Raw genomic sequence first — 13,898 nt, forward strand, 5'->3', positions numbered from 1 at the left:
TCACCACCATGTCTGATTTAAGTCTCCAATTCCTCTATTTGTGTTTGTTTTGATATATGTAGGAAATGTAGGAAATAGGAAATAGAAAATAAGAAATATAAGGTAGAAGGGAAAGTAAAGTTGTGATGTGATGTGGGTGGGTTTGTACGATACAACGATACTGTATCACTTTATTAACCACAGCTCTTGGCCCAATACAAAAAAACGCTTGGTCTAATTATAAAGGAAAAAGAGGAAAAAAAGAAAAAGATATAGCAATACAACTGTAAAAATATTCGTTTCCTTGGAAAATATTATAGTTGAAAATAGTCAATAGGTGCATAGTTAACCGATCGAGATTAACCCGCAGCGAAGCGCGGGCATTTTATCCTCGTTATTACCAAACAACCGTCTCAAAAACTCTCGATAGTAAAATGATAGAACATTCATTAATTTTTTATTATGATCATATAATTATTTTTTTTTTGAAAGGCAACAGAACTTTATAAGATAAAAAAGAAGGAATACAATGTCCAGTACAATACATAAAAGCTCAACATCAGCTAAGTTGAGTCAGAATGAAAAAGTACACTCGAAATAAAAAAGTTTTTACAGATTCTCGAAATAAACTTCATATCATCAAGCAGCTAGCATCCTACTAACTGAAAATGACAGAAGGTTGCATGATGGTTAGCTTCGCGTAACAAAATCAAGCAGTTAAGTATGAGTGCGGGTTTATTAGCCATGTGTGCCAATCGAGTTGCACACCTTTAATCCTTCTAGATATCCATTCAAAACTCATAATTTGTATCTCATTTAGAGCCGTCGAACCGCACCAATTTTTATTTTTAAAAACTTTGTTGTTCCGGTTTCTCCATAATAAATATCCGCACGTCCATTCAACCTGTGATGACCCGGAAATTTCGACTAAATTTAAACTTAATCTTAAATGATTAATGACTTCGACACGATAAGCAAAGCCTATGAAGTTGAATCTCAAAATTTTGAACTATTCAATTACCCTTCGGTTGTTCTCAACGATTCGCGAACCATTATATGTAAACAGATACATATATATACTATAACTTGAAAACGTAACAAAGTTTTAATTGCATGATACCGTACATTAAACTTATTGGTTTATATATCTATTTGAATATATATGATTTCAAGTTATTTAGTAAACGATAGTAACATTCGATTATTGATTCGATTGATATTTAGATAAGTTAACTAAAACGTTTAAGATGAACAAGTAAAATACTAATTTGCTACAGTATTTTCAAATTGCTACAGTACCCAAAATGCTACAGTGTTTTCAAAAATCACTATTTGCTACAGTGAAATTGACTTTGCTACAGTGAATTGCTACAGTAAAAAATGACTTTGCTACAGTAACTTTGCTACAGTAACACTATTTCAAAATGAAAATGTATATATTATATATATATTAACAAATAGCGAGACGATGATTTATAGAAGTAAATGACCAAAACATTTGAAAGTTTAAGATATACTATGAGTGGTATAGTTTATGGATAATTTAAGACTATATTTTGACAAAGGTACGTGACACGAAACGTAAAATGCAAGTTTTCTAAAGGTACGAAAGGACATTCGAAAAACTGGAACCGGGACATAAGTCGAGTGATGACGTACGACTTATCGGAACAAAAATTACAAGTCAACTATGCACGTAAATTTAATATAATATATAATTAATTATTTAAATTATATATATTATATTAATATTTTATCATGTCGACAAACAAATGGACAAATGATTCTGAGCTGGAAATTGAGGCCATGCGATCGCATGGCCATCATGCCCAAAATCCATGCGATCGCATGAGGCAAAATTTCAGGCCAAGTGCTATAAATTCTCGAGTTTTGGCCAGATAAATCACACACACATATATATTATTTTTACTCCGTATTTATTTATTTTATTATTATTATTATTATTATTATTATTATTATTATTATTATTAATAATAAGATTATTATTAATCTTATTATTTTTATTATTAGTGTTATTATTTTTGCGATACAAAAATAATAATGTACATAAAATATTACGACGGAGTGCTGTCCAAGTAATTTTTCAAAACGAGTTTCCGAGAAAGCTAGAGCTAAGGAAAATATGGGTTATTGCCAAGGAGGTTATGGGTAATATTCGGGGGTATTTTTGTGAATCAAACCTCGTGCTTATTATCTCCAATGCGTCTACGTGCTTTCCTGCAATATTGTATATCAATATTAAACTGTGAGTTTCATATGATCCCTTTTACTCAATATATTTTTGGGCTGAGAATACATGCGACTGTTTATAAATACTAAAAATACTAGATTTATATGCGTGAGTTTCATAAGATCCCTTTTACTCTCTACATTTTTGGGCTGAGAATACATGCAAATGCTTTATTAACCGATATACAATATTTATATGTGTGAGTTTCATTGATCCCTTTTTAATTGCCTTTACAATATATATTTTTGGGCTGAGAATACATGCACTTTATTTTAAACTCAATGGATACAAGTACATACTAAATTCTACACTGAGTTTGAACCGAAAATCCCTTAGCTTTGGTAACTGTTAACTGCCAGTTATAAGAACTGGTGGGCGCGAGTAGTAGTATATGGATCCATAGGGCTTGACATCCCCGTCCGAGCTAGAGCGCTAGCCTTTTAACGGACGTATGCTATTTGATAAGCGTACACGTTGGTTTGCGTGTATTATTAAGATGATTATACAAAGGGTACAAATTATATATACGTTAAAGTTTAGTTACCAGGGTGCTCAACTTTGTAGAACCGATTGATAAACGTTTCGGATGAAACAACTGAAATCTTGTGATCCCCCTTTTATGTAAAACCTATTGATAAACGTTTTGAATAAAACAACTGAACTTTTGTAATCCACATTGATATACGGATTATGTGTAATATTAAAACTATGAACTCACCAACCTTTGTGTTGACACTTGAAGCATGTTTATTCTCAGGTTTCCTAGAAGTCTTCCGCTGTTTGCTTATATGTTAGACACGCTATGTGCATGGAGTCATACATGGCATATTTTTCAAGAAAACGTTGCATTCACCAAATCATCACCATGTATCTTATTTTGACTGTACTGTCAACGGAAGTACTATTGTAAACTATTATTTACAGTGATTGTCTATATGTAGAAATCATCAGATGTTGAAAACCTTTGATTTAAATATTCATTTATGGTGTGCCTTTTCAAAAGAATGCAATGTTTACAAAACGTATCATATAGAGGTCAAATACCTCGCAATGAAATCAATGAATGACGTATTGTCCATATGGATTTGGAGCGATCGTCACACAACCCCTTGCCATATCAATGAGCCTAACTCGGTCGTTGCAATACTTGTTTTTCCGGAGAAGGACTCAATTAAACTGAGGTTGGAATAGTTACCTAATCCCCACCATTTATACACCCGACACCATATATCGTAAGCTAACTTGCAAAAAATCAAGGCGTGTTCAATTGTCTCCACGTCGTCATCGCAAATTGGGCATCGCACCGAATGAAGATCAACACCTCGTTTGTCTAGCTCGATTAATACCGGAATCCGTTTATGAAGGACCCTCCAAATGAAAATCTCGACCTTTTTTGGGACCAAATAATTCCAGATTGTTTCTCTTTGACCTCTACCTTCCGTAAGGAATTTTCCTTCTAAAAGCTTTTGTAATTTCTTTGTAGTGAACTTGCCATTCGTGGCCAATCCCCATTTCCATGAATCATTTTCCCTGCCCGAAACACTAAAAGAATTAAGCAAGTTTGTTAGAACTTGAAGATCACCGTTAGCTCGGCCCGTAATGTTTCTGCTCCATTCCCAGTTTATATTGCATCGTCCGTTTATCCATGATACAAACTAACAATTATAAACTATACAATTATAAACTATACAAACTAACTCACAAACTAACTACCTTGTTGAAACGAGAAGAGTGAAGCATTTGGTGGTGCGATTGAGAGGGTTCGTGTAATGGGTAATCTGAAAAATGAGTTCGGAGTGCGAAAACAAAAATAACAATCAGAGCAATTTTTAATGGTGAGTTTGAACAAGTGAGGGGTCCGCGCTTCGCGACGGATATTTATAAGCGTCTGTCGTGTCGAAATCAGCCATTACCAAATTTGACACCAAAATGGCCTAACGGTTAAAAGGGGTCCAAATGGGTCAATTTGTCTTCCACTCTATAACATCCAAACAACTATCATTTCCATGCATGCTAGATGATAATTCGAAACGATAACTACAAAGCACACAAAATTAAGACAAAAGAAAACTAAAGTGTAACTTATTATAATTAGATAAATAATGAAAGCAGCCAACTGGTTAAAACACAATGCATAAACCATGATTCAGATCGATATTAAACCTTTTTTTACTTTGCCTACCGACTTTGTAACAAAAAAAATGAGTTCTATCTTAGACCATATATAACCCTGCCTGTGACGTCACAGGCAGATTGTCCACTTTTTGACCAAAAAGTGCAATCTGCCTCTGATGTGGCAGTGTCACCCTCTGACACCAAAATAACCCTGACGTCCCTCCAGTGTCAAATAGGTCCCATTAGTTTTATTTTTTCTTTTTCTTTTTTATTTTATTATGCATACAAATTATATTACATATAATTAAAAAACATATAAAAATTAACCATTACATAAAAAATTAACCATTACATAAAATTTAACCATTACATAAATTATTGAGTTTGATGTGTTAAAAATGATAGGTTTTGATGGGTTTATATAGAAAAGAATATAAATAATTCAAATAAAAAAACAAAACAAAACAAAACAAAAATCATTTGAATGAAAGTGTTAAAATGAGAGAAAAAATTGAGTTTGATGTGTTAAAAATGATAGGTTTTGATGGTTATATATAAAAGAAAATAAATAATTTAAATAAATAAAAAAAACAAAAAAAAATATTTGAATGAAAGTGTTAAAATGAGAGAAAATATTGAGTTTGATGGGTTAAAAATGATGGTTTTGATGTGTTTATATAGAAAAGAATATAAATAATTTAAATAAAAAAAAACAAAAACAAAATTAAAATCATTAAAATACGTGGACCAATCAGAAACCATGACGCCTTTTTTTTTCCGTGAAAAAGTTGACTGACGCCCCTCCCGCGTCAGCCGTAACGCCCCACTAGGGGCGTCAGGGGGCGTCACCCACTGCCAGCGCGTCTGACGAGACCCCTCTGACGCCGCGTTAAAAATGGTCTTAAGGTCCACGCATTAGAAGTTTTGCTACTTTTAAACGTTCTTGAAGACTTAACACATGTACCGTTATATACAGTTAAAGCACATACATTCCATGCAACAAACAGTAACAAAGTTCACATTTTAAACCTTCTAATTTACTGAATAAACCAGTGTTGTAAAAGTCGGCCGACTTGACCGACGCGTCGGCCGATGCGTCATTTTTTTGGGTTCTCCGTCCCGTTTTTTCTGAAAACGACTCAAAAGACGGTCAAAGCTAAAAGTTCGGTCAAAGACGGTCAAAGTTGGTCAAAAACGGTCAAAATCATTCAAATTTTCGTCAAGATGTGATATGTTTTAAAATTAGGGTTTGTTTTCATTTTTTAGGCCGCTCTTTTCTCTGTGTCCTTGCTGATTATGTACTCGGTAACATTAATTAAGTTTGAAGTTTGATTGTATTTAAATTCAAGTTCTTATTTAAGATATTTACGGTACAGAATCAACTATTTTATACACATATAAATATATATTTAAAAAATTATCAATAAAGTCAACGTTGGTCAACAACCGATGCGTCCCCGACTCGGCCGACGCGTCCTTTTTAGATCTCGACCGATGCGTCCCCGACTCGCGACTTTTACAACCTTGGAATAAACACATTAGCACATAATTTACTCTTGAAGGGCCTAATATTATAGGCTGATTGCAGCAGATATCCTTACTTTTTACAGTTAAAGTTAGCATATATATATATATATATAAAATCTAACATTTTGAAAACAGAGTTAGCATATAGTAACAAAATAACTGAAACGATAAACACACAAAGTGACATATTAACCCCCAAAGAGTAACAAAGCCATACATTAACCTAAAAGAGCAACTGTTTCAAACCCATATTAGAATATTGAATTTAAATATATAAAATTAAAGTAATGTAAAAAAAAAAAAAAATAAATAAAGAGCGCGAGTGATTATTTACAGTAATAAATCAAGAGGCTAAGCTTTACATACCTGTGTTTAGTAGCAATCTTTGAAGCTGAACTTTTAGATTTAGGGTTTCAGGTAACAAATAGGTAGCAATCTTTGAATATTAACTTTTAGATTTAGGGTTTTAGATAACAAATTGGTAGCAATGTTTGAAGATGAACTTTTGGATTTAGGGTTTCAGCAATGTTTGAAGATAAACTTTCAGATTTAGGGTTTCAGATAAAGAATTTCACTTGAAGATCTAGGATATGAATTTGAGGTTGGGTGAAGAAGCAATTGAAATTATCAATTAAGCATTGTATCAAAAATTAGGTGGTGAACCGATGAGAAGACATGGGTCTAATTCCATTAAAAAGGCCGAATTCCGTTAAAATTGGAACAAAAATGAAAAAGGTCTAATTTCATTAAAAGATTATATTTTCGTTTAGATTTTCTATTTTAGATGGCTCTATTTATTTATAGAGTCAACAACAAACAAACGTTAATTTATTAGCTTTATTTATCGAGTCAACAGCAAGCGTCAATTTATTAGCGTTTTAACTGTCACTTAGAGCCTAAATTGAACTTCAGACATGTTAAAAACTCACGGAAATTTAATTTTACCATTTTAATGGTGTCTCACACTTTTCTTTTTCCTTTTTTTAACCTACTTATTAGTCGGAGGTCTATTTGGAAGCAATCTCTCTATCCATAGAAGATTGAGAGGGGGACTTTCTCTACTATTTTGGGTGTATCACTCTGGGTAGAGAAATGACTTATCTTTATTCTATGATAGGGAAAGGATTGTCTACATCTTACCTCCCACATACCCCACTTTTGTGAAATTGGATTTGTTGTTGTTGTTGTTGTTGATTTTTTATTTTAGGTCATCTATGTTTATTTTGACGTTAAAAAATTATTTTATCAAATGTTAATTAAACAGGGGAGTATCGTTATTTTAAAGTTAGAACTCCGTCAAAAACTTAACGATAATCCATTTTTTAAGTAAATCATATGCAAACTTGATCATTGACACTTACCTGGGATATGGAGGACCTCGTGAATGATGATTCTTACAAACTGGATATTTACTTAATTTTCTTAATGTTCGTAATTGATGTGTCGGATACACACTAGCAAAACACTTAACAAATAGACACACAAATCACGCGAAACTATAACTCGATCATCATAGCAACAAGCAAGTATTCAACAAGTTCGTTCCACAACGAGCGATTATTTTTGGATTTCAAACACTACTAATTATCCTAAGTAAATTGGGGTTTTGATTAATCCAATCTTGCAAATGTAAATAAATTAAACAAGAATATCAATAAGAGAAACGGTGTCCACTTGAATGATGCACTCTTTGATATGGATTAACGCTTACAAGTTTTACCGATTAATGTCCAAAGTCATATCGTTTCATTTCAATTTCACGATTTCCATTAAACTTTAACCAATCGAAGTTCATTAGCTCACGTGAACTTCCTTCGAAAGATCAAACTATGTTGAGAAAATCGTTGAGATTTGGTTTGAATTGAATTCACTAAAATTCTTAACTAGAACAATCACTCGAACTAGCAAACATGACTATATTGACCCAAAAGACCCATTTGAATCACCAATTAAATCAAAGACACGATCACTTGAAATCTCATTTTTTATTGTTTAGGTCACTAAGTGTTGAAGCATTGTTTGTATTTCAAATCAATTCACAAAGACAAGATCTACAATCAATGTAACCAAGTTAAGCCTAAGCCAAATATAATAATGAATCTCTTAACCAAACTCAACAATCAACTCATTCAAACATTAATTTGATAAAATTATGGCAAACTCAATCATCAAGTTTCATAATCAAGTGAACACAAACAAATCTAACTTAACATATATAGATAAACAAGAACAAAATCAAAGAAATAACAAGCATCCATCATTACAATCAACATAAAGAAGAACTAGTACCAAAATGGAAAGAAAATTATAAGAAATGAAATGGATGATGGAAGTCTATCACTAATCTTCAATGAGCAACATCAATTAAGCTTTGATCTTGAAGGAACAATGAAAATCACCCTTTTAGGGTTTCGTTTTGTGCCCCAATTGCTACTCTCTTGGGTCCTCTTATCCCCCTCCTTTTATAGTGGGTCAAAACAAAAAGTGTTGATTCAGCTTTATGGTGTGCCGCAACAAAAGGTGGTGCTTCGCACCATAACATTGACAATAAAGTGTGCCGCACCTAAATGTGATTGCGGCACACCATAACACTGACAATCAGGTGCGCCGCACCTAGATGTGATTGCGCCGCACCATAACAAGTAAATAGCTACTGACTTTGAAGAGTCTTTTTCTAGCTTTAAGGTGATATGCACCAAAAAGGTGGTACTCCGCACCATAACATTGATCTGCACGTTTTTAATCATTTTTCGACTTTGGCTCAAGACTTGACTAATTTTATACCAATTTGCATCTTTTGACTTCATTTAGGCTTGAACCAACTTAATACCACTAAATCATCACTTTCATCCAATAAACACTTCAAATCGCATAGAATGGAGGCGGATATTGCGAGGTAAAACATGTGTGAATTGAGCAAAATTATAACGGCCCGCCAAGTACCATTAACGGCTCCGTTACTTGGTCCAACAGCTTGATCATAACTCTAAATGAATTTAATAAATAACCTTGCATTTTTTATTTAGAAATGATTTTTTATAAAGGAAACCTACCAAAATATGTAAGTTTAGAAAAACTCTACATAAATACTTAACCAAAATTTGACTAAAACAAAGTCAACAACCACCCACAATTTAATGTATCAAAACAGAATGAAAGTTAATGTTTAATAAAATCTGCCAACATGCATGCAGACTCTCTAGCACAGCGCAAGCCAAATAATCAAGTATCTGAGAAAACATGCGAGTAAACTGTCAACAAAAATGTTGAGTGAATTATAGGTTTAAACAACGTATAAACTTTAGACCACTTGTGTTTAAACATAAAACAAAAATTTGCATGTAATCTCATCCCAAAATACTTTAAATAGTATAAAAAACGGGACTATAACTCACCTTAAAGCAAATGAAGCAACGACACAGAAATGCGAACAGCAAAAGGTAAAGTGATCAAGAATGACCACAACGCCGACCTATAAATAAAGCATGTCGATATAAATAACTAACTTAGGTCAAGTCTTAGTATGATTACCATAGTATTTGTTGTAGTAAAGCATAAAAAATCACTCGGTATGATTCGGTATGAGCATGACAGCGTATAATACGTACTTTCTATTTTTAGAAAGTTTCAATTTTTAGCAAGTTTCCATTTTTGAAAAATTTCTATTTTAGGAAAGTTTCTATTTTAGAAAAGTTTTTATTTTTAGAAAGTTTTTATTTTTAAAAAGTTTCTATTTTTAGAAAGTTTTTATCTTTGGGTAGTTTCCTTAATTAGAAAAGTCAACAAAAGTCAACTAAAAATCAAAGTCAACCGAAAGTCAACTCAAAAGTCAACATTGGTCAAACTTAGTCAACATTGAAATTTAAAGTGTAAATTATATTAATAATATAAGTTATAATATTATTAAAATTAATATTTGTATAATCATGTCATATCATAAGTTTAATTGAATTAAATCGAATTATAAAGTTAATATAAGTTTAAATAATATAATAGATATAACATAAGTATTTAATTAATTAATTAAATATTAATCATATCATAAGTATTATTAATAATAATGAATTATTAATCATAATATAAGTATCTTTATTTAATTATGAAATGTTACACATATCATAAGTATTTTACTATAATTATTAAACCATAAGTATTTAATAATAAAATTGTATTATAATTAAATAATAACTAAGTTTTATAATAAATAAATAAATAACTATCCTTTATTATAAGTCTTGATATAATAATCTCATAACATAAGTTTTATACTTATCATAAGTATTCCATTAATAATAAATGTATTATTAATCATAAATTTAATTATAAGAATAATTAAATTATAATGTAATTATTAAATGATATAATAAATATATATCATTAGTATTAATTAAAAATAATTACTTTTATATCATAAGTAATTTTATTATAATGAAAATCATTATTTATAACCTAAGTTTCAATTTCATAACCATAAGTTTAATTAAAAGTTCGTCGGGTCATAACTTGAGCCTCGGGTGTCGATTTTTTGACGAATTTTATAAATCATCCCGACACCTTAGAACACTCAAGAACACCCTAATATCAGTTGGTGGGATCGTGAAGAATATGTAGCGACCCGGCAAAATCGTCATTGACGGCGCCGACTACTTAGGTCCCGTTACGTGGTCGTAGTCCCTATATGAGACTCGTTTGACCAAAATTATGTCGCATTCTTTTGAAACGTATCATGCTTGCAAAGTTTAGTTTACAAAACCGTTCGACGACAAGTTTAAGTTTACAAGAGTATAAAGTATAAATGAAATAACTTGCGACATAATTAGTTTAAAATCGCGGTTGCTATAAATAGCGTAAGTATGTAAACAATATGTTTGAATCCAAAGTTGCTATCACTAGCGTATGTATGTATGTATGCTTGACCCCAAGCAAGAAATCAGAGTGTATGCATGCATGCTTGACTCCAAGCAAGTATGAGTGTACGCGGAAGCATGTATCAAATAGCCAAGTATGAACCTGAGAAACATATAGAAAACTGTCAACGAAAAACGTTGGTGAAATCATAGGTGTTTGTAATAAACGTTGTTTTTGAACCACAAGATTTAGTATTCCCATAACGTTGATTATCAAAATCGTTTGCATTCCAAAAGTATTGTTCGCGAGCACCCAATTATCAAGACTTAACGTTTCCTTCCATAGAACCCCATCACAATAGTGTTAGAACATACACTGTTTCTCGAAAATATATTTCATCCGTAGACGGTAGCGAACCGTCCGTAATGAGGGTTTGTCAAACCCGTATGGCCACACAATATAAGTTCTCGCTTACACCCTGCAAGTGTAATTAATGATAATCGAATTGAGGATTTTTGTTCTAACTCGCTGTGGAATGTTTGTTTTCCTTGTACTTGTGTTCAAAGTATAAAAGTAAGTAGTACAAAATGTAACAAAGTATATGTTTCTCAGCCCACAATTTAAAAGTATAAAAAGTTGTTAAAAAGGTGGGACTATGATCTCACCTCGAGTGCACGAGTATAAAGTACTTCACAAAGTAAACGTGTGCATGATAGTTGTTTAGCCTTGACCTAAACAAATAAGTTGTATCAATTAACCGGTTACGACACAAGGTCGGGTGAAATGTGTTCAATTAGTCATATGGCTCGTTATGACTCGATTATATAGCATGTGAATCAAATTATCAAGTTTCATGCAAGATACAAGTAAAAAATCATGTTAGAAAGATTGCATAATCATTTGGTTAAGTTTGACAAAAAGTCAAACTTTGGTCGGTCAAAGTCAACGAAAAAGTCAACACGTTCGGGTTCGGTCCCGAACTATTTTTCTGAGGTTTTTATTCATGTATAAGCATGTTAGAACAAGTCTCATGTGAATCGGGGGTGCGTAGCATAGCAAACATTATTCGAAAATTGACAAAATTGGACAGCCCACTTTGGCGCGCCGCGCGGGTGTATGGCGCGCCGCGCCATTACCTGTGCAGAGAATTCTGGCAGTTTTCACACTCAAGCACGAATCCAACTTCAAATACCCATAAATCCTAAACCGTAAACATCCAAAACAAGTATCTTATATCGTTGGAAAGGTATTTTGACAAGGAATACAACTAACTACTTTTCACCAAGCAAAAACATCAATTACAATAACCGAAAACTCGTCAATTGATCAATAAAGGTTTATTTTCAAAGTTTCAAGTTCATCAAATGCATTTTAAGTTTCGGGAATCCAATTCACACATATGATATGCCGTTTTGAAGGTAATGAAACGTGCATTACAACTAAACACTTACAAATAACATTTCATGGCATTCAAGCATCAAAAAGTTCGTTTTAAGTCTATCAAACCCTAACCAAAATCCACAAAAATCAATATTCATGTTTTTGAAGTTTTCTTAGTCAACCTATGCATCAAAACGAAGCTAGTGATATTAGTAACACAATTAAAACATGAACTTTAACAATTTAACAACATTAACTCATCTAAAATCAAAGATTAAGCACACCCATTTTCAAGTTCATGCTAGTTACTTCAAAACAACAAATCGAGCAAATAAATCATATTTTCATGTTATACACGAGCCATAGACACTAAACTAACACCATTTCAAGTCAAAAACACGAATTTAGAGAAATCTAGAGTTTTAGAAATGTTACCCAAACGAGATGAAGTTGGTATCAAATTGTAGAGGATGAAGAGAGGATTCCAAATATGTAATTTGTTTTGTTGTAAGCTTCCTAGATCGAATTTGGATGATGAATTTGTGAATTTGGTGTTTGAGTTCCAATAATGGAAGTAGAGAGAAAAAGAGAAAGAGAGGTGGGATTGAATGTGTGGTGGTAGTGGTGGGTTGACTAGTTGACCTAGTCAACTAGTTTGCCCACTAGCCAACTTTGGTCCCTCAAGTTTCAAAGCGGGTGCGGAAATTAACCAAACGAATATTTTAAAAATGCTCGAGTAAACGAGTGATGTTATAATTAAATAACGGGAATATTATGAACGTTAGTCAATGGAAACCACGAATTTAAATCACGAAAGGTATTATTAAAAAAAAGATAGTGTTAAAAATAAATTTAACGGAAAAACGCGGGATGTTACATTACCTACACCTTAAAAGAAATTTCGTCCCGAAATTTAGTTGGAAGTAGTAGTCGTTGTTTCTTCCTCGAGATCTTGCGTTGTCGGTTCTACGAATAAGTGAAGGTACTCCTTCGGGTATTTCAACGAACTTCGACAGTCGCGATTTTACGTTGGTTTAAAGTTTGGTTCCACGATTTATAGTTTCAACCGGTCCTCCTTGGAAGTGAGGTTTATCGTTGATAGTAAGTTCATCGAAGAGGATAACAAGTTCTTGTCTCACAAGACACACCTTTAAGTTTGATACACAGAATGTAGGATGAACGGAATTTGTTTGAGTCGGAAGTTCGAAACGGTAAGCAATGGGCACAACACACCCCAAAATTTCAAAAGGACTAAAAATATCGCGGATTTAGCTTTCTATGTTTCCGAAACGGACTACACCTTTTCAAGGTGCGACTTTTAACGTTACTCGGTTTCCCACTTGGAATTCGAGAGGTTTACGTTTAACCCTTGTATGGCTCTTTCGGCGACTACGGGCCGTCTTGAGCCTTTCCTGGAATTGAAAAATTTTCCGGTTGTTTCATGAATGAGTTCGGGTCCGGTGGTTCGCTTGTCACCTACTTCGGTTCAACAATTTAAGAAAATGACATTCACGGCTATACGGGTCCTCGAAAAGTGTGACGTTAATACTCGAATGAAATTTATTGTAGTAAGAGAATTTGACTAAAGGCAAGTACTTTTCTCAAGTAAATTTGAAGTCGATAACACGAACTCGTGTTATGGTTTTCAAAGTTTGAATCATATGTTTGCTCGGTCCGTCGGGTTGTGGTTGATGTGTTGTACTCATTTTTAAGCGTGGTCCCGAGGCTTTTTGTAAGGTACTCCGAAATCTAGAAGTGAAACAAGAATCTCGATTTGAAATGAGGTACATTTCTGTAA

The 13,898-nt window shown here is 32.9% G+C and overlaps 1 long non-coding RNA gene across 1 annotated transcript; it reads right to left on the bottom strand.

Moving 5' to 3' along the window:
- Positions 1 to 476: 476 nt before the first annotated feature.
- On the bottom strand, positions 477 to 6,522 carry LOC139866475 (uncharacterized). The gene is made up of 3 exons (XR_011765472.1): positions 6,239 to 6,522; positions 2,181 to 2,217; positions 477 to 883 (listed from the first exon to the last, which is right to left on the bottom strand). It is a non-coding gene; the product is annotated as an uncharacterized lncRNA (long non-coding RNA).
- Positions 6,523 to 13,898: the final 7,376 nt, after the last annotated feature.

The sequence above is a fragment of the Rutidosis leptorrhynchoides genome, chromosome 9, assembly GCF_046630445.1.
Source record: "Rutidosis leptorrhynchoides isolate AG116_Rl617_1_P2 chromosome 9, CSIRO_AGI_Rlap_v1, whole genome shotgun sequence".
Lineage (NCBI taxonomy): Eukaryota > Viridiplantae > Streptophyta > Magnoliopsida > Asterales > Asteraceae > Rutidosis > Rutidosis leptorrhynchoides.